This window comes from Balaenoptera musculus, chromosome 3 (genome assembly GCF_009873245.2).
Source record: "Balaenoptera musculus isolate JJ_BM4_2016_0621 chromosome 3, mBalMus1.pri.v3, whole genome shotgun sequence".
Taxonomy (NCBI): Eukaryota; Metazoa; Chordata; class Mammalia; order Artiodactyla; family Balaenopteridae; genus Balaenoptera; species Balaenoptera musculus.
The window spans coordinates 64,641,555-64,663,031 of NC_045787.1; the positions used below are offsets into that span (position 1 = coordinate 64,641,555).

The 21,477-nt window shown below is 40.0% G+C and overlaps 1 non-coding gene across 1 annotated transcript; it reads left to right on the plus strand.

The window, feature by feature from the left end:
- Positions 1 to 20,566: 20,566 nt before the first annotated feature.
- Positions 20,567 to 20,673, plus strand: LOC118893686. Its single transcript, XR_005019543.1, has one exon. It is a non-coding gene; the product is annotated as a U6 spliceosomal RNA (small nuclear RNA).
- Positions 20,674 to 21,477: the final 804 nt, after the last annotated feature.

The window sequence follows — 21,477 nt, forward strand, 5'->3', positions numbered from 1 at the left end:
TCAAAATACCCTTCCATATTTTGAATCAAGTAGAAAAAGTTAGCAGAAGCTCTTCAGCGAAAAACCATGCCTTTTTATAAAGCTCTGTGTTGCCCAGTCCAGTCACACGCCATTACTAACTCTAATCAAGTGGCTGGTGGGGGACGTGCTGACCGGGAATGACTGTTCCTATTGCGTAATAGTACAGGGTTGGGAGACACACAGCTAATTTTTATTTCAAATTATGTTTTATTCTTCATGGAGTTTTTGTATTAGTTTTGATTTTTTAAAAAATATTACATGAAAATATTTTGTTAAGTACTGAGTTTTTTTTTTAACTTAGTTCTTTTAATCTTTAAATTATTTTTTAAATTGAGGTATAGTTGATATAAAATAATATGTAAGTTACAGGTATACAGTATAGTGATTCAGAACTTCTAAAGGTTGTACTCCATTTGTAATTATTATAAAACATTGCCTGTAGTCCCTGTGTTGTATGATATATCTTTGTAGCTTATTTATTTTATAACATAATAGTTTGTACCTCTTAATCCCCCACCCCTTGCCCCCACCCCTCCCCACTGGTCACCACAAGTTTGTTTCTCTATTTATATCTGTGAGTCTGTTTCTTTTTTGTTATATTCACTCCTTTGTTTTATTTTTTAGATTCCACATATAAGTCACATCATGTCTTTCCCTGACTTATTTCACTTAACATAACACCATAATATTTAGCATAATTTAGTAAAATTTTACTTAATTTTTAAAATTTTATATTTGTACATCTTTTCACTGAAAATCGGGGTTTCTTGCCACATTAACAAAGTACTGAGTTTTTTGATGCCCTCTTAAATTTTGCTTCTGTAGTGAGTACATCACCTGCGTCATCGTGGTCCTGAAAATAGGGACTTTGAAGGACTATTATAATTAGGAGTAAAGACTGTAAAATAGCTTCACAAAATCAGTACTTAAAAAGAGTAGCCATTGTGACTGTATTTCTGCAAGGCCTGCAGAGACTCTTGTAGCTATCACAGGACACACTGGCTGGGAATCCCTGAAGCAGCAGTGTGAGAGCCTGCAGCTTAGTCAACAGCCTTGAGAAGATGGTCAGTGAGTTCTGCGATCAGCCCCCAGACCCTGCTCATCAAGGAAGTGTTGATGATTCTTAACCAGAACCTGCAGGAGACGGGGTTTGGACTAGCTGGGATTTCTCTTAGGTTCTGAGGAATCTCTCGTGGATCCCAAGCTGCACCTGTCACTTTACACCGTAATGATTACACTCAGAGAGCTCTCAGTCTTTGCACCCAAAATAGTCTCAAGTACTGAGTTTACCAGTAGACGTCTATAAAAAGCTCTACTTCTCTCCTTCACATTCAGCAGAATGCAGAGGGCCTGCTTGACTATGCTGTAGGTCTTCTGTCCCTCCAGCTAGGGAACTCTTCTCTCTGGCCCAATATTGGGTCTCAGTGGCAGACCTGGGGATTTTAAATCCCCCTTTGGCAGGAGGAACAACTCCCTGCCAGGAGTCTGCCCCGAAGCCTTCCCTGTTGGCAGCGCTGGGCCTCTCCCTCCTCATCAGGGGCAGCAACTCAACAGCTCTCCTGTCCAACCACCTCGCCTCTGATGGCGTGAAAGCTGCAGAAAACAAACCGACGCGAAACATCACTTACCTCTGCCTCTGAGAATATATTTTGGGGGGATTTGATGGCAAGCATCGTAAAAGCACCGGTGTGCAGTTACATTCAACAAACACTGGAAAATTAACACACTGACTGCCTCTCACTACGTCCACTTATTCTCTCACGTGGTGTCTAGCCGAACAGTTCCTGGGTAATTTTGCAATATGCTACTTCCAGCTTAAGAAGGCAGACGAATATGTACTTTAACTTTTCATTCCCTGGGTTGTTTGCAGAGAGGGGAAAAAAAAGAAAAAGTCAACCTATTCAATACTGAAAAGATTTTAGGCATCAAGAGAAAGCGCTTACCAAAGGAAGGCCTTGACGAAAAGTAATATCTAGACACAACACAGGCCTTCTCGCTTCTGATGCATTTGCAGCCTAAACAGTAAAATATGCTCTTTCCCATTTCACCTTGTTTCCTCAGAGATCAGGCGGACAAACAGCCCATCACCAACAGTTATCACACTTTGTCTGCCCTGGATGCCGAAGTCTCTGTGAGCAGAGAATGAACAAATGTGAGATAAATGTTAGCTGCTGATTTCATTCTCACTCGGAACCGTCTCTCTCTCACTTCTGAGTCACTATGGAGCTCTCAGATTTGCCTCAATCGGACTCATTTTACACTCTGGCTTTTCTTCAATCTGCTTTTTTCTCTTGGTGTGCAGTAAAAATAAAGTGCACTACAAGATGGTGCTGTGTTCTGCATTTGCTTGTTTACATTTTAATTCAAATTCCTTTATTATTTATTCTCATTACGAAGGCAATCTGTGTGCTATAAGCTATTCCAATATAGAAAGATGGAAAGAAAAAAGTGGAAAAAATCACTGATAATCTCATCATCAAAAAATAATCACAAGCAACATTTTGATGTACCTTCTTCCACATTTTTCCCTGCCTCCCTTTCCTTATTTATTCTCTATCCATTTTCTTCCCCTGCTTATTTGAAATGCTAATTATATTACAGAGCAAATTCCCAGCGATTTGTCAGTGTGTTTTCTAGACTCCGTCCCAGTGAGTTTTTGTACTGACTCGGAGTTCTGAGGGCTCTTCAGAGCCTCTGGGGTGTGGGCGGGAAGCAGATCTGTCTGCTGAGAGCTGGAGGCTCTGGGTCTCCCAGTCCCCTTTTACCAGACCGATTTTTTTTTTTTCCCCAGACATTTGGGCTTGTGTGTGAGATTTTGTTAGAATAAAGAATTACGTGGCAAAACCAAAATCAAATTCAGACTTCACATATTCTGCTCCATTTTCCCATCAGGGTAAACTTGGATACTATGCTTTAGTAGCAGTCATTTTGGTGTGACTGCATTGATGTGACGATTTTGAAGTGAGGATGTTTCTCTATGGCCTAAAAAGCAATCATTCCGTGGGTAACTCATCAGTGAGTACTGTGTGAAATAGGCGTCCTCACCAAAGTCCTGAGCCATCCCTGGGCACGGTTGTCCTTTCCTGACGTCCCCTGTTGGTGCCTCTCTCCATCCCAGGGGAAGAAAAGAGTTCTCACAAGGTCTCCGTTCATTCCTGGCTGCTCTCCCCTCCCATTCGTGGTGGTGTGAAAGTTGGACACACCCCATAGGACTAGAGGCCTCCACAGTGGCCGAACCTGACTTGCTACCCAGGGACTACCCACCTGATGCACTAGATTTCTTGCTGTCGTAACTGCCTCCACGCACAGATGGGACTACAGGGCCCCAGCTGCTCTTTGTCTGTCTTCCTAGGCCAGGGGCAGCTCACCAACCCCGTTGTCATACCCTCCCCCCTCACATTCCCGCACTCGCTAATGAAACCTCTCGATGACTCACTTCTGCTCCAAGAGTAACCATTTCCCAGGATCACTGAGAGTAGGAAAGAACCCACTTTTCTCAACCAGGATGTGGCCTTGCCTCATGGCCAAGAAGGAAAATAACAGGCAAGTTTTACATTGGTATATATTATATATTTAAAGTGTGGGTTATCTGTCCTACCCATGACTACTTCGTCACATAAGCAAAGTAAGCAAAAAGTTTGTACATTTTCTGAGAATTTATTTGTATATTAAATGGTCTGCCTTTCAATACTTTCATTTCTCTATTTACTATGGCCTTATTCATGTACATTCAATTAATAAGTTATTGAACTGTTTACTAATGGCACTTATTTGAAGATCTAAAAGATATACACCTCTTTTTGTAGACTTCCTCCTTATTCTAAATCTATTTAAATCAACATAAAGTAGATACAAGAGAGTAGATATGAGAAGGGGTGGAGGGGGACTCAGACCTAACACTTCCATTTACACAATGCCTCAATGATATATGTGAATTATATGAAATTTACAAATGTGGTTAGAAGAATAGGATTAATATATTTGGGGAGGCTGGCTTACTTATAACAGGCTTTTGAAATATTTTATTGAATTGATAGGACTGTAAAATTAATGCATATGTAATTTTTTAAATCCCAACAGTGTGGCACTGAGTAAAGTAAAAGTTCTCCATTTCTGGTGTAAGGGTTAGAGATAGAATAAGGGTAAAATGTGTCTTTGGTACAAATTTCTTGGAAATAAAAGAAAAAAGTAGGATCACTTTTGTAGGATCATTTTGGGGTGATTATGCAAGAATATTTCAGATTGGAGGTCTACACCAAAACCACACAGTTTTCATTGCTGTAGTTTTATAATACGATTCAATATGTACCAGGTCAAAGACCCACTAATTACTCTTCCCCCGCATCCCCCCCGCCCTCAGGATTTTAGTGATGACTCTTACTTGTTTATTGTTCACTTAAGAATCATTTGGGTAAGAACTGAATTAAACTTTGACTTTACAGAAACAGCATTTTTAGCCGCTAAGAGAAATGACAATATCTAAAGTCCTAGTCTTTCAGTGCAACTCTATTATAGGCTGTAGGCATTTTGCTTCTGTGAGCATCACCAGAAACTATCTTGACCTTTAATGCTTAACATTTGTCCTCATGATAAATTAGAAGTTGTGAACACAGTTGGTGGTTCATTCTATTTTTACACTGTTTTTCCCCCGGGTAGGTTTGATAGGTGTGAACGTGCTGTCCTGATCAATTAGCACTTTATTGGCACAGAAGTCCACTGCAGCTCTCTTAACAGGAATCGTAGGGTATAAACTGTTGCTGGGGAAAAGAGGAGGAAGAAACTTCACATTACAAAGTGGGAAGTGGGCTCTTGAAAGCTAATTTTGTTTTTCCTGCAGGTTGCTCTTTGTAACTTCAGAAAATTTATTCAAATGTATCTATACACACAGTTTCTAGATGGCAGCACAAACGTTTCACCCATTCCCCTTCCTCTTCTCCTTTATCTTACGTTCTTGTAGGTTGCAATGAGCAGAGACCCACTCAAAGTACTCAGGTTATGGGATTTTATTTTAAAGATAGATGGGAAAATGAGGACTCTTTAAGCTCTTTCAGGTTACAGGGAACAGAGAACCTTGCAATGGGGGTTAAATATAAGGATGCCCACTGAAGTAAGAATAACAGGGAAAAAAAAAAGAGTTTTATATTGGCATATATGACATATTTTGAAGTGTGCGTTAGCTGTCCTACCTATGAATATTTTGCTGCATAAGCAAAGCAAGCAAACAAACAAAAGCATGAATTTTCTGAGAATTCATTTGTTTATTAAATGATCTGCCTCTCAAATACTTTGATTTCTCTCTTGACTTTACCATGGTTTTATTCACTTTTACTCAACTAATAAATTGTTTGAATGTTTACTAATAGCAGCTGCCCATTCAGGCCTCAAGGAACTAGAACAGGTTCTAAAATGGCATCAGAATATAATGCTTCGGGCTTCCACTGGTGGCGCAGTGGTTGAGAATCTGCCTGCTAATGCAGAGGACACGGGTTCGAGCCCTGGTCTGGGAGGATCCCACATGCCGCAGAGCAACTAGGCCCGTGAGCCACAACTACTGAGCCTGCGCGTCTGTAGCCTGTGCTCCGCAACGAGAGGCCGCGATAGTGAGAGGCCCGCGCACCGGGATGAAGAGTGGCCCCCGCTTGCCACAGCTAGAGAAAGCCCTCGCACAGAAATGAAGACCCAACACAGCCAATAAATAAATAAATAATAATTAAAGGTGCTAATAATTAAAAAAAAAAAAAAGAATATAATGCTTCCTACTCTCATATGTCCTTCTAATGGGTCTCAAGTTACCTCTGCTTTCACTTCTTCTGAGACGACTTCACCACTTCTGACCAGCGCTCTCTATCTACTCTTATCCTCTTTGCTTGTGAACATCTTCTTACTCCTGGTACATGGCGTCTCCCTATTGCCTCCTTTCTCTGTCTCCCTCAACCCACGCTACTCTACTCTGACAAGTCTCTCTGGATATCTGGCGTTCAGATTCACCCGGAGGGAGAATCTGATTAGTTCAGCCTGTCACCATCCTTACTAAAAAGCTTTTGTAGTAGCCTCTAAATGGACTGCTTTTGTATCAGGCATCAGTCCTTGGCCCAGTTAACTGTGACCAGGGCAGGGTCACCTGGCAGAAAGCATGAGTCTCCATGCCCAGGGAATCCCCCTGCAGCTGCTTTTCTCTGAAAGACATCATGCATATGACAGGCCTTCAGAGTGGAAGGGCCTGGTTAGTATGGGAAAATTTTAGATTTTTATTCATGCTCACTAAAGGGGTCAACACTTATACGGCCACAAATACAGGTCTTGACATTGGTCATTGAAATGACAGAGCACCACGAATGCAGCTCAAAGTAGCACATGTTGGCAGCAAAGATTTCTTGGCCTTTACCACTCAAATACAGCAGTGAGTGATTCCAGCCAGAAAGGCGTAGCTGATGGGGAGTATGGTATGTGATCTAGATTTCCCCAGTCATACTAGCCTGGGGAAAGGATATCAACATCAGTAGCCAAATAGCATTTGTCAAAGTCCATCGTTTTGTGCTCAGAAGGAACTGTTTTTTTTCACCAGTGGAGCTTGCATTTCCCGGAGGGTTTCTCCCATGTGCTAGCAGAAATAAGCCTCTGGACTACTGGGGCGTATTTGAATTCTATCCCTCTTTTGTCATGACTCCTTGTGATGAAGACCCTAACTGCAGCTGATGCCAAGAGTAGCAGCTGCGCCGCCTGCCAAAAACACCATTGCAGCTGCTTCTGCTGCTGCCGCTGCCTTCCAGACGGAAACTGCTCCTGCCTGCAGAAAAAGACGTCACTACATCTACACCAAGTGTAACTCTGCCCTCTCACTGTAAGGACATGACAAACAGCCACAGCTGCAGCAAACGCCACTTCCACTAATGTTGCTGCTTTTGTTGCCAGCAATGTTGTCACCACCACCAGTGCCACTCTTGGTGTCTATGGGCCAGATGCCTTGCACTCGTAATGTCCCAGAGAGATGTAAGAAAAAATAACTTTTTAACTTTTACTTGTTAAGTAAAAGTAACTTTTACTTTTACATTCAAATTTTATCCTCCATAAACTTGGCCATGAGTCCATAGGAGCTGGGCCAGGACATAATCTGGGTGACAAATTGTGTCCAGAATCATCCCTCCCTTCCAGTATCAGCTCACTGGCTCCTCTCCATCTCCTCATTGCTTTGGGATGAGTTCTTTCCCACAAACTTCTTGGTGCCTCATGTGTATAGGAGTACGATCGGCCTCAGGCAGCCCACAAGCTGCAGAGGAATTAGCCACTTCAGAGGAATTAGCTATACCTTGTTATGTGATTAAGTAATTTAGAGATCACCCAGACTAAAAGATATAGTCTATAAGCATGTGTTTAAGGAGATTAGGGATATCTTAACATATATGATTGATGTGAACAAGAATTCGAATTTCATCAGCTGTATTCTTCCCAGTCTAAAGAAAGAAAGAGAAGGTAGGTGGTCTCCCTGCATTACAGAAATGGGAAGACCAAGATGCAGAATTTTTGCATTTATTTAACATCTTTCAAAGGAAGAAGACACTGAATCTGGCAGACAAAGATATCCCAATCATTACGAATGTGTAGTCTATTTTAGCATAAAAATATCTTCTTCTTCACCATAGCCTGAGTAAAATATCAATACTTCCTCAAGATTATTCAAATATTTACTCTACTTCTGTGTTCATCAGACATTCTTGTGGACTATTAAATACATTCACTTTGAGCATTAATAAATTTGGGACTCTGCAGGGAAATCCATCCTCATGTTTAGTGTTGGACACAGTATTAGTTTTCTGTATAATATTGAGTAAGTGTACACTATGCTTACTGACTATATCCTACTTTAAAGTTTTAGAAAGTTACTCAAACTAAACTCTTTACTGCGAATTACAGGCACTCTTGATTCATAAACATCGTTATCTCCCTAAATTCATCTTCTTGTATATGATATTTTAAATGGGAAATTAGAGAGACATCACTTAGTTTCTTTAAAAATAATAATTTTTCTGAAACGATAGAGAATGTGTCTTTTGTGAAAAAAAGTATTTATGCTGTCTTTTTATTTCCCCTAGGGCTATTAAACACTGTGTGCTAGTCCTTTATCAGCAGTGTTTATACTGCATGATTTTGTTTATTTAGATGCTTGTATAGAGTGTAAAATTATGGGTTTGGTGGTTTGCAGCTAAAATTTGCTTCCCCACTTCCATTCTTGCTTTTACTTGAATTTTGAAGGTTCTTTTTGTTTTGTTTTGTTTTTGGTATCTTTTGTTTTCCTCTGTAAAGCAGATAAAGACTATGTAAACTCCCCAAGGAACTCTCTGCAGATTGATGATTGGGGAGAATTCCTCTCCATTTGGGAGCTGCACAATTTTCAAGTCAAGTCATATAAAAGGAGCATAGCTTGGGTCAGGCTGGGAATTGGCCTTGTAATGTCTGTAGCTTTTCCAGACCAGGGTAGTTCTTCTGCTTGCCCTTCACCTCTCCCAGAAGAGATCCTATTCTCTTTTTAGTTTAGGAAGCAACTTAGGAAGGCTGATTGGCTCAAAGCTGAGGAGAGTATCAGTTTTTAGTTCATTTATTCTTTACATGAGTCAAATATAAGCCTACTTTGAAAGAATAATCTAGAGCTGAGTTGTTCACCTCTACTCCTTTAAGTGGGTATTTGCTATGCACCCTCTGACAGGGGAACACCAGCCTTTGTCAACTTCTTAGATTGTTCTCAGCTCATCCTGATTTTGTGACTTCTACACTCTTAAGTCTCATGGACTCTTCGGAGCTAAAGTCAATTTGCCTTTCAGAAGTCTACATGAAGTTACAATTATTGAACCTAACTCAATCATGCACAGCTATACAACATCAATTATATTAGTTTTTATTTTTGTTTTATTTTGTTTTGGAGGGCTAGGAAGGTCTGTTTCTTGTTTTTGTTTTTGTTTTTTGGTTGCAACTAACAGAAAATCCACTTGAACTAAGCCAGGCAACCAAAATAGGAAAGGGGATTTATTGGTTCATGGAGACTAAAGACTGAAGAAACAGAAAGGATACAAATGCATCTGGGTCTTAAGTCAACAGGAAACCTCCATCTGGATTTTGCAAGGTCTCTCTCATTCTCATTCTCTCTCTCCCCCTTTCCCTCTCCATGACTCTCCTTGGCTCGTCTCGGGGAGTTGCCTTCATTCTCTTTCATGGAAGTCTTCTCCATGAGCCAAGAAACCACTGATGGCTTTCATTTCCCTGTGTGGTTCCTATATACCAGAGAGGGGTACTGAGTCTCTCCTTGGTGGTTAACATTGCTCAGGGAAGAGTTCAGAATGGCTTAGCTGGGAAGGTGCCCACCCCTGGACTAATCAAAGGACTAATCAGCCGTACTGCTTTGTAAGAATTTGGTGGTTTCCATGGGAACCACGGGTTAGATGGGGAGGGAAGGAAGGAGGAGGAACAAGTCCCCCAGAAAGAAAGGGAGTAAGGGTACATGGTATCCACAGAAATGAAACAGTATATGCCCATTTGAGAAATGTGGTATAGCTGTATGGACACAAGGTTATTCCTTTTCCTTATTGGAGTAAGCTGACATATGTTTATTTGTCACTGCCCCACATTCACTCCCAAGATTAGATTTTCCCCCTTTGCAGTATGTGGGAAAAATAGGCTTATTTGTATGTACTTTACAATATTAAGATCTTTTCTGTATTGTGGGATAAGTTATCCGATTAAATTCAACTTTTTACTTCATGAATTTGTCAGCTGATTGGTTGATCCTACATCCACAAAGGAGTTTGAAGTGGGTTAAAGGAAACACATTCAGACTCCTTCCATTGTATGTGATATGCCGAAAGTAAAACAAATTTTCCACATAGCCAGTGCTGAAAATAAACTATGATTTCAATCACAGAATCAAAGCGTCATCCTGAAAACCACCCTTTAGAAGTCTCATAAAACTGCCATTTGAGTTACTTTTTATTTTTTCTGACTTTAAAGGTTATGTAAGCATTGTGCAGCCCATGGCTCATCCAAATATTGGACAAAGGAAAACTTCAGAAATCTCCCAGGAATTTCCTCTGGTTGTAAATTAATAGAAAGGATGGAATTTTTGACAGTCAATGGATAAATTTAACAAATGATTACTCATTAAAAACACAAACAAAAAGAAACCAAAGCCACCCTGGCTTTGAGCATTGGCCTCACTAGCAAGATTTTTTCCCCATTTTCTTCCCCTTTTGCTCTTATTTAGATGGCTTTAGAGCAAAATGCACTGTTGGAAATTGAACAAACCAGTTATCTTTGCATACACTTCTTGCTTCCCTTTTCCCAGAATCCATCTTTGAATGCATACTTGCAGAAAGGGTCTGTCTTGATAGGCAGAGGGAAATTTTCCACCAGAGGGCAGTTTGGCAATACTTCAGCCACGCAATCTACAGACACTTATTGAAAGCCTACTCGGTGCCAGCGACAGTACTCGGTGCTGGGTTACAGCACTGAACAATCAAGATAAGGACCAATCTTCATAAAGTGCATAATATTCTCCAGTTTCTCTTCTTCCTCCTGCCATCAAAGTTCTGTCCTTGAATTTCTCTTTTTACTTGATCTCCTTTGATCATCACACGTAATGTTCCGGTTGTATAACTTCCGAATCTATAGCTTTGTGTGTTAAATAGAGTCCCATTGATCTAATGGCATGTAAAACTTGTCTGCCTTTCTGGTTACCACCTCAAATTCAATATGTCCTGAAAAATGAATCATCACCATCTGCCTTCAGTGTCCTCGTTCCTTCACTTCTGATCATCTCAGTCCCATTATTCCCACCCCATCACTCAGACTTAAAATCCCAAACGTCATTGCAGTGGGTTTAACAGGTCTTTTGCTCCCAGTATCTCCTCTTTCTTTGATCCAGATTAAATGTTCATGTCAGAGGAAAATTCATGACGAAAAACCAATCATTAACTCTGATCACATATAGGAAAGAACTTAGTAAATTACAAAAGTGTACCATGTTAGTTCTTTTCCATGTTCGTTTCATGTTACTACTCAGCTGGGGAGTTTTCAACAACTACCTACACTTCTCAAATTCTAAACTCTTGGACTGGACATTTGAGGCCCTATAAGATCTACCCCTTGTCTATTTTTCATACTTATTTGCCTTCGATTTTTCTGTGCATTGGACAACTGGGATTGTTCACTGTTCTTTCACAGCCACATTGAAGAGCCTCCTCACGCATGCTTTTCCTTTGTCCTGGAACACACGTCTCCCAGTCCGTCCCTTCGTGTCTCTCTCCTTGTGACCGACAATTGAACTCTGCCAGGAGGAGAGGCCCTAACATGGGAGTAATGGAATTCCACAGGGCATAGGATAACTGTGGCTTCATGGACCAGTTAATATAAACCTTTGTTTGAAAATGCCAGGCATGAAAAGCTACGAAGAAGTATTGTAATTCAGGGAGGGAAAACGGGCAAAAGTTTTATGGGACTTGAGCAGTAAGATGACAGTCAGCATATGCTACTTTCAGAAGTGGGAATAGAGGGACTGATCTTGGAGTCTGGGTGTTTGGACAGTCTGGAGTTTTGATATCAAGAGCTGTGGGGAGGATGAGTTAGGGGATACAGTCATTTGCAAGGGGGTAGGGGTGGGGAGGAACAGCTGCAGGGACCCAGGACATGTGAGAGCTGCCGTGGAAAATTCTCAAGCCTCAGGTCCTTCCGGGTCTCTCCCAGTAGACTCATATCTATCTCCACTGTGGATTTGCCCTAGATCTGAGAGCTAATACGGCCTCCTCTGAATCACATAAACTGGCTACAAAATTTTCTGTAAAGAGAAAGATGAATAAATTAAACTTTACCCTTCTTTGTGTGTGTGGTTCATTTAACGTGCACAAAGGACAACTGAAATCTGGAAACTTCCCAAGGACTTATTGTTTGTGCTTGTCAGCACACCTGAGTAAAATCAAACTCGTAAGAATTATCTAATCTAACTTTACAGGTGGCTACAGGGAGGAATAAATATCTAAATGCTTAGGGGCAAGTCAAGTGTAAAATATGCTTTGTGAAAATGCCTGATGAATTATGACATGATATGCTTCATTATAATAATGAATGATCTGAGAGTAAAGGACCCTCGGGGTTTTGAAGCTCATCGGTGTCAATTTGGGGAACAAGGGTAAAAGATTTAATCTTCAAGCTTCGCTGTTACGCTTTATATTGGGGTCTTTTTAGAAATGTTTATAATTGTTATTCAATAAAAACAACAAAAAATAGATCTGCTATAGAATTTTTTTTTAAACACTCAGAACAATGTTGCTGTTTTCTTTTTTAATTTTTTACTTATTTATTTATTTATTTATTATTATTATTATTATTTGGCTGTGTTGAGTCTTCGTTTCTGTGCAAGGGCTTTCTCTAGTTGTGGCAAGCGGGGGCCACTCTTCATCGCGGTGTGCAGGCCTCTCACTGTCGCGGCCTCTTTTGTTGCGGAGCACAGGCTCCAGACACGCAGGCTCAGTAGTTGTGGCTCACGGGCCCATTTGCTCCACGGCATGTGGGATCTTCCCAGACCAGGGCTCGAACCCGTGTCCCCTGCATTGGCAGGCAGATTCTCAACCACTGCGCCACCAGGGAAGCCCTATAGAGTTTTTATATGAAAAATTATCAAGCTATAAATTTATCTTGTGATATTTAGTCTATGTCAACTCAATTTTGAAAATAAATATAGAAAATTTAGAAGTTTATTTCTTGATTATTCGTATCAACTTTCCATTTGTAGTTGTGACAGATTTCTCAAATTTGGTATTTCTTATACTGAACTCCTGATCTCCCTCCACCAGCCTGATCTACCTGAATACATACATGTCCAGCTCAGTAAATGGCGACTCCATCCTTCCAGTTGTTCAGGCCATGATCTTGAAGTCACACCTGACTTCTCTCTTTTTTATATCCCAACATTCAAGTGATCAGCATATTCTATTGATTCTATCTTCACAATAGATCCAGAATCCAGTCAATCACTCCTCATGTCCTGCATCACCACCTTCCTGGTCTAAGCAACCATCATCTACTGTTTATTGCTGTAGCCTTATCCTTCTTTCGGCTTTCCTGCTTCACTCTTCTTCCATATAGTCTACTCTCAAAAGAGCAGCCAGAGTGATCCTCTAAAATCTCATATTCTTCTGCTTAAAACTTTTCAATCTCCCATTTCTCCCAAGGTAAAGATCCTTCAAAGTCTCTCAGAGCCTCCAAGGCCCTGCAAAATCTACCCCCTTATCTCATATCCTGTTTACCTCTCTGACCTCACCTCCTGGGACTCTCTCCCCTGCGGAGCTTCAGCCACATTATCTTCCCCACCCTTCTTCCATTCTCAAGGTGCTAGTGGTAGCCTCTGGGACTCTTCCCTCCAACGTGAGTTTTCTGTTCCTGACCCCATAGGAGCTGCATCCCCTGCATAAGAACTCCAGCCTTGAAGCTAGCAGTGGACAGTCATCAGGAGAAAACGGTTCCTACCATACTCCTTTAAATTTCTTCTATTGAAGTCACATGTTTACTCTAAGTATGAAGAACAGCTAAATCCTACGTGATGGAAAGAAAAGAAAGGGAAGATGAGGAGACCTAATGGAACAATAAATTTATGAGAATGGAGCCTTAAGCCACAGCTGAGATTAATTCCCAAAGTACTTCATATTATTTTATATTCTTACCTTTCATTAAAAGCAGAAATTTCATATGAACATTTCTGTACCATTTAGAAGAGAAACATGAATATATACAAATGTGTAGACTGTGGTTCCTAGGCACCCAACTAAAGCTGCCAGAGTGGGTTCTCTTCCAGATTCTGAGAAACACTGGTCAGCTTTGGAAGATAGAAACGTTTCATCATTGATACCTCTAGCCTAGGCAAACAACTGAATTAAGATTATGAATTTTAAGGTCTTAGACACTGACTGAAGAATAAAGGAAATCAAAAAGCAAAAAAAAATGCATGTTCTATGAGGTCCAGATTAAGAAACATTGATGAAATTGACAAAGCAAGCCTTGCTATTTTTAGTATGTATTACACATTTTCTTAATAAAATAAGACTGCCCACATGATTCATCTCTGGCGGCATTTGAGCAGAAATTCAGGATAAAGATCAGGTTTCCAGCAGTGACTGCAAATATGTTCATCCTTTGGGAAAACAGGAAAGGAAATCTAATGATGCAGAAATAGTCATAGAGCAGCCAGGAAAGAAAGAGACCAGAAGGAGAAGCGTGGAGTGGATGGCAAAAGCTACACCCAAAGAGCTTGAAGTCAGCAATCAAACGCCTCCTCAAACTATGCTTGATGATTTCAAGGGGTGGGGGAAATAAAAGAGTAACTGACATTGAGCCTCACTTGTTTTTCAGATGTACTGTGATTTTTGCTTGACTTCATCAGTAAAAGTATGCATTACCTTTGTCTTTTATGGTCAATTCCTAGACTATTTTAAACTGATCAAACTTTGTCCAGAAACTGGCATTCTTTTCCTACGATTTCCATATTTTCCAAACTCTTGGAGTTTCCTGAAATTCCTAGCAAGAATTCTAGATATCATAGTGTTAATTTTACTTCTTGTTAAAAATATTTTGCTCCCACCATCCATCCCAAATCCCCTTCACATTCCTTTTTTTACTTGTTTGTTTTATTGAGTTTTCGGTTTTAATAGACAAATGAAATTTTAGGATATTGAAAGGTAAAGATATTTACCTTCCTTGATTCCTGAATAGAAACACTTTTATCTATTTTTTGGTTCTTCTGTTGTTTCTTCCTGTATCTCTAGATTATAAATTTACCTGCTAGCTTTTGATTTGTTCATTATAGTCATAATCTGCTATTAGCTTTCTGCTATGATGCATTATGATTTAACACATTTACATAATAATATTGCTAAATTTTATTTTTCTTTTAGTTTGCCTTTGTTGTTTATTTTTGTTTCTGTCAACTACAAACAATATTCTTGACTCTGCTTCACTACTGTTCTTCCCCACTTTCAACCATCTGTACTTATACATGTATATTGTCAAATTTAATAACATTTCATTTTGTTCTGTGTCAAGAAATACTTCTATTTTTTTAATATATGGTTTGTTATTGTTTGGCTAACACCTATTGAGGACTTTCTATGTGTTAAGCACTGTTACAAGTGCTTTGTGTAAATTAACTCCAGCCTCATGAGACTATAAAATAGATAACTTATTATTTCTATCTTACAGAAAGGAAATTGGGTAGTATAGAAATCAAGAAAATTTCTAGATTCATATAGCCAGTAAGAAATTTAGAGATGGTGCTCGTAACGGCTGTGTAATACTATCTCTTTAGGTTGTCTGTTCAAGTTGAAAGTCATTAACCACTATTTACGTTCTAATAAGAAATCAGATGGAATCCATGGCAATGCCAAGTAGCGTGCTAGGATTATACTTAGTTTCTTATCTGGTCTGTTTTCTTAGAGTTCCTAAGTGCTTTTTTTTTTCTTACTTTACCTTCCTTTTCTGTCTCCTAAACTGTTTTAGGATCTTGAGAGTAGTATTAAATCTTTTTTTTCCTTTGATACCTTTTCCCAAGCCTTCCATTATTCTGCTCCCAGTTGTTCTGATTTCTCTCTAGGATGGAACATCACAGCCCTCTCACAGATGACTGGATCATCTGTTTGTTGGATCTCACATTTTCCTCTTTCTTGGTTTACTGTCTCATTGTGCTATAGCATATTCTCAAGTAATATCCTAAGAAATAGGATAGTATCTTTCAGGGGATGTACATTTTTGAAGGTTTTAAAAATGTGTCCTTCTTTGGACAGTTGATTGGACTGCTTTTAGGATTCTAAGTTGAAAATAATTTCCATTCAAAGCTTTGAAGTCTCCATTACCTTCTAGCATTCAAAATGGTTGACTGGATAACCAATGCCAAGCTTAAGCTTAAACTTATTATTTTTGTTGATCTGCTGTTTCTTCTCCTTGAAAACTACTAGGATAGTCTTTCTCCATGGTATTCTGAAAATCTATGACAATATGACAATTAATCTGGGCTCTAATACGTGAGGCACTGGGGATTCACTGGACTTATTTAGTCTGAAGACTTTTGTCTTCTACTCTAGGAAATCTCTGTTTTTGTTTCCCCCCTTCTATCTTTTCTGTTCTCTTTCTAAAATTCCTATGAACAGGCTGTTGAGCTTTTGAATAATTATATATGTGAATATATATCTGAAAGCTTTTTTCTCATATTTTCTTTTTAGCCTTTTGATTTTTTTTTTTTACCAGAGGTTGTCCAGTGACTTTATTTATTTATTTATTTTTAAATTTTTATTTATTATTTATTTATTATGTTTATTTTTGGCTGTGTTGGGTCTTCGTTTCTGTGTGAGGGCTTTCTCCAGTTGCGGCGAGTGGGGGCCACTCTTCATCGCGGTGCGCGGGCCTGTCACTATCGCGGCCTCTCTTGTTGCGGAGCAGAGGCTCCAGACGCTCAGGCTCAGTAGTTGTGGCTCACGGGCCCAGTTGCTCCGCGGCACGTGGGATCTTCCCAGACCAGGGCTCGAACCCGTGTCCCCTGCATTGGCAGGCAGATTCTCAACCACTGCGCCACCAGGGAAGCCCTGATTTTTATTCTAGAAAGTTCACTCAATACTCTCTTTTAACCCTTCCATTTTTTTGCTTTTCTATTTTTTAGTTTCAGACAACATATTTTTAAGTATCTAGGGATCTCTTTGGTCTCTGATTTTTCTTTTTCATTGCATCCTGTTTTGTTTTATGGATGCAGAATCTTCTCTGATTTCTCTATATTAATTAGAAGTGTTTTGGGGTTTTTTTTTCTGAATTAACTCTATCTCCTCTAGGATCATGTTTTCCTGTTTGTTAATTTTGATCTTTCTCTTTTTTTGTTGCAGGGTTTTCTCATGTTCAGTGTCCCTTGTTTTTCATTTATAGTTAAGCACGAGGCCACAGAAGAGTCAGTCTCTCTGGGGTGAGTGGGGCTTGTCAACTGGCCAGCTCTCACACCAGGGGACTCTAAAATGACAGAACAGAGGCATTTGCTCCAGTGCCCTTCCTGGCTGTCCTGGTTCTCCTTAGATTGTTCATTCAATACAATGAGAAAAGATCTTCCTCCTTTTTTCATTGGTGGGCTTGTTTGTTTAAGGAGTGTGTGCCTAGCTTCCAGGAGTGCTGTGTGCAGGGGAAGGGGAGGCTGCAGCAGGGTAGTCTATATTCTGTACTTCAATTCACTCCCTATTCAGTGCCCCCTGCTTCACCCCTACTCTCCACTGTCCCTGTGATTCTACGAGCCACATTCTCTAGTGCTGTGAGAGCTGATGAGTTTCCATCTGACCCGCAGCCCTCCCCTCCCCTTTCAGGCTTCAGCCTCCTCTCCTCCACGTCAGCAAATCCCAATCACCCTTGTCCTTCCAGGAAAATGTTGAAATGTCTGTTCCGATGATGGCTCCCTTCCCATTCTCTTCAATGTTGAGAGTTTATACTTTCACTATTAATGTTCAGACCCTGCAATCTTCACTAACAGAATGTGCTAAATGTTGTGGTGTGGCTATTAAGACATTTTATGTCGGCTCTTTTTTCTCAAAATATACCTCTCTTCAGCCTTGCAGGACTGAAGATATTCCTTTCTGGTTCTTCCACCACAGTGTAATGAAACCGGAAGTTCTGGAGTGAGCCTTAGTTTTGGGTGTTTTTAGGAAGCTCTGAGTGACTAGAGCATGCAGCTGGGGCTGGAAGGACGGCTCCTGCTGGAAGCACAGAGGAGGCAAGCTGTAGCCCATCTCAGTACTGATAGGTGTCTCTGCGTGACCTATTTCGAATTTTCTGCTTTGGTAGACATTTTTGAAAGACTTACTTGATAATATATTAAGTCATTAACTAAAGCTGAGAGAGTGCCATATCAAGCTACTGAAGTGTTATCAATATATTAAGTCATTAACTAAAGCTGAGAGAGTGCCATATCAAGCTACTGAAGTTCTGCTACTTGTCACGTGCAAGTAACTGTGTGTGTAATAGTTACAGGATCAGGACGTTGCCGACTCCTACTTTTCCGTGGTGCAGTGGGACAGAAAAGCCTCCTGTGATGCACGTCCACAGGAATGCAGGTCTCTGTGGGCGCTCATGCAATAAAGTCATGTTATGTCACTTTAAAACTTCCCGTAAGGAAAAGTATGTATTTCTAAGTTAAGCATCTATCCCAGTTCAATTAATCCTGCCGGTAAATTACCAGTATGATAAGTGCCCCCCAGATAATATTAGAACTGAATACTATTCATTTTTAATGTGCAAGTTTATAAAACTTCTTGAAGCGTGATTGTGTCCCCTTGGCCAAAAAGCTCTGAGTTCCCTGCCCATGCCCCACTTTTACATTAAAGTTGCCACTCCTTGGAAGATAAGTTTTCCCAATATGAAAGAATTTTGAAATTCTAGTGTGTATCACCTGATGAGTTTATTAAAAATACAAAATTCTGGGCCTTGAGCTCAGAAAAACTGATTCAGTAGATGTGGCCCAGGAATCTGCATTAATAAATTGTGCAGGTTATTCAAATGCAGGAGGTATTGAACCTTCCTTTGAGAATCACACTCTGAGGCATAGAGGAGAAAGAGGCAGATTAATTAACAAGCCAGTGTCTTTTGATAAATACTTTAAGAGGAAACAGAGCAGAGAAAATCTGTATGTAAAGGTCTCTAAAGGACCTGAGTCCCACTAGAGCTAAATAGATGGTAATTCTTCACATTATACATGTAAATGAACCAAAAAGATACAGAAATCATTATCAGGTTAATTTCTTTTTTTTTTTTTTAAAGGAATTCCTTTATTTTTATTTTTTATTTATTTATTTATGGCTGTGTTGGATCTTAGTTTCTGTGCGAGGGCTTTCTCTAGTTGCAGCAAGTGGGGGCCACTCTTCATCGCGGTGCGCGGGCCTCTCACTATCGCGGCCTCTCTTGTTGCGGGGCACAGGCTCCAGACGCGCAGGCTCAGCAGCTGTGGCTCACGGGCCCAGTTGCTCCGCGGCATGTGGGATCCTCCCAGACCAGGGCTCGAACCCGTGTCCCCTGCATTGGCAGGCAGATTCTCAACCACTGCGCCACCAGGGAAGCCCTAATTTCATTTTTTAAAGAAAAACTCATTTACTTAGGTAAAGAACTTTTAGTTATCAAAATGCCAAACTTTGAAATGACGGTATTTTCATTCACTTTGTGAAACCCTAATTCTACAGAGTCATGCCTCTTCTGCATACAGGATTGACGTGTGTCTCCCAAACACAGAAGACACACAACCTCAACCTGCCCTTTTAAAATAAATGGCAGTTTTCATACTTGTCTCTTCCCAAGAATACCTCTTAGTCTCTGAACCTCTATGTGTTTGTTCGTTGTGTCAGGGCAAACCTCAGATTCAAAGACAAAAGTGAACAGGTGAACATGTTGAAACTGGAGGCCTTTCTTTGCTGTCAGCTATTTCACTCGGAGGAAAGATCACCAAAGGGGGCTAAATGGTTGAAGACAAGTATTCAGATGAAGTCAGTATTACATTCAAGCCGCTCTATTCTTTATTTAAAGAACCTGAGCTATTTTTCACTATGTTATCATAAATGTAGGCAGGTAGAAACCTGCAGACTCAAACTGTGAGGGAAGTAAAGGTGACAGAAGTATTTGTTAGATACTTAAGTAGCTTGGCCCATCTTCCTCTAGTGTATATCCACCAGACAAGCAGTTATGATTGCTTTACAGATATTAAATTCTGCAGGAAAGTGACTCACTCTGATTGAAAAGCCTAGCATGATGGGGCCCAAAATAACCATGGCCAGACGCCAAGTGAAATTTCCCCTAAATATGACTGTCTTGCCCATTTCCACAATCCCAGACAAGGGTTGCTTCAAATCCATTCACCACCCACCCCATCCCTCTACTGGTTAGAGCAAAAGTCCTTGACTTACCTTCCCAGTCCCCTAAATTGTCCCTTCTAGCCTGCATTTCTCATCTGGCTGTAAGTTTGTGGCCAGTATTTAGTGGCTGACCTGTGGACAGACTTAGCAAAGCTCAGATCTGCTCATCTTGCAGTTTTAAAGATATTTTGATTCCCAAAATGATTAGCTTCTTTTTATACATAGAAACGTCCTCAATTACTAGGCTCATCACACAAGAGGGAGGAGAAAAGAGAGGAGGTAAAGGGAAAATAAAGGGGTCCCTGGAAGATGTCTGCTGTGAGCCAGCACTGGTTCTGCCTATGAACCCTTCACCCTCCTCCTTCAACAGGGTTTGGAAATTGGTACAAGTCTTTCCATTCTATTATTTACCTTGTGATTCAGATTTTATTTTTTTTTAAAAAAGAATCAGTTTACCTATAACATATTGTGACCAAAAATAAAACTAAAATCAAGAGAAGTTTGCTAGTTGACTTATATTTTATAGGGTGATGAGAATATACTAAGCCTTACGCCAAGTGAGTATCAGCATATCAACCATCTTCATTAATTAAAACTGCATGTACTGATGGCCCATTCTGTGCCAGGCACTGAGTTGAAATAAAGGTCCCACTGTGCTCGCTTTGGCAGCACATATACTAAAATTGGAAGGAAACAAAGACGATTAGCATGGCCACTGTGCAAGAATGGCATGGAAATTTGTGAAGCATTCCATATTAAAAAAAAAAAAAAAAGCGGTCCCACTGATCATTACATACATATCACCCAAACTTAAAAAAAAAAAGAAAAATGCAGTCTTAATTTCTGCATGCCACTTGAGTTTATTTATTTTAATTTTTATAAAACAGTTTTTCATTTCTTGCCCTTTATTATCACTAAAGAATATTTTCTGTGCTTTCAAAATCTTCTATGATGGTTCATATGTCATCAGTCCTCAAACTGTGGTTGGTACACGCTGGGATGGAACTGCCATCCAGGGGCTTAGAGTCTGGTTGGAGGGAGGGATTAATCAAAATATGATGATCTAACGCAGTAACCATGTCTGTGATCCTAAGTTGAGATTTGACCTAATAACAATAATTATTTTCTCGTTTTTTTCCTGGGTACTAATGGTCAACTTTAGAGAGATGCTATATTAGTACAGTAACACAAAACACTCAAAATATTTCCATTAGATTTTAATTTTTTTCTTTTAATTGCAGTAGAACATAGGTTTAGCTTTCTTCACTTTACAATACTTTAAATTATAATACATCTAATGAATGAAAGCAGGTGGTTCTCCCTGGCTCTGTGATTGAGTTTTCTGGACCCAGGAGTAGAAACAGGCTACCCTGTGCAGACAGCTGAAAGCACCACAGCAAGTGAAGCGAGAAGAGGAATTGAGGAGATAATTAGGCCTATGAGAGTGAACCAAGTAGTGTCAAGTAAATAATTTAATTCTAGCCTTTTTTCATTAATATTAAAAAATTAGACGAAAGGGGAGTTTTGGCTGTCTCCTTCTAGTACCCATAAATTACATGTGTAG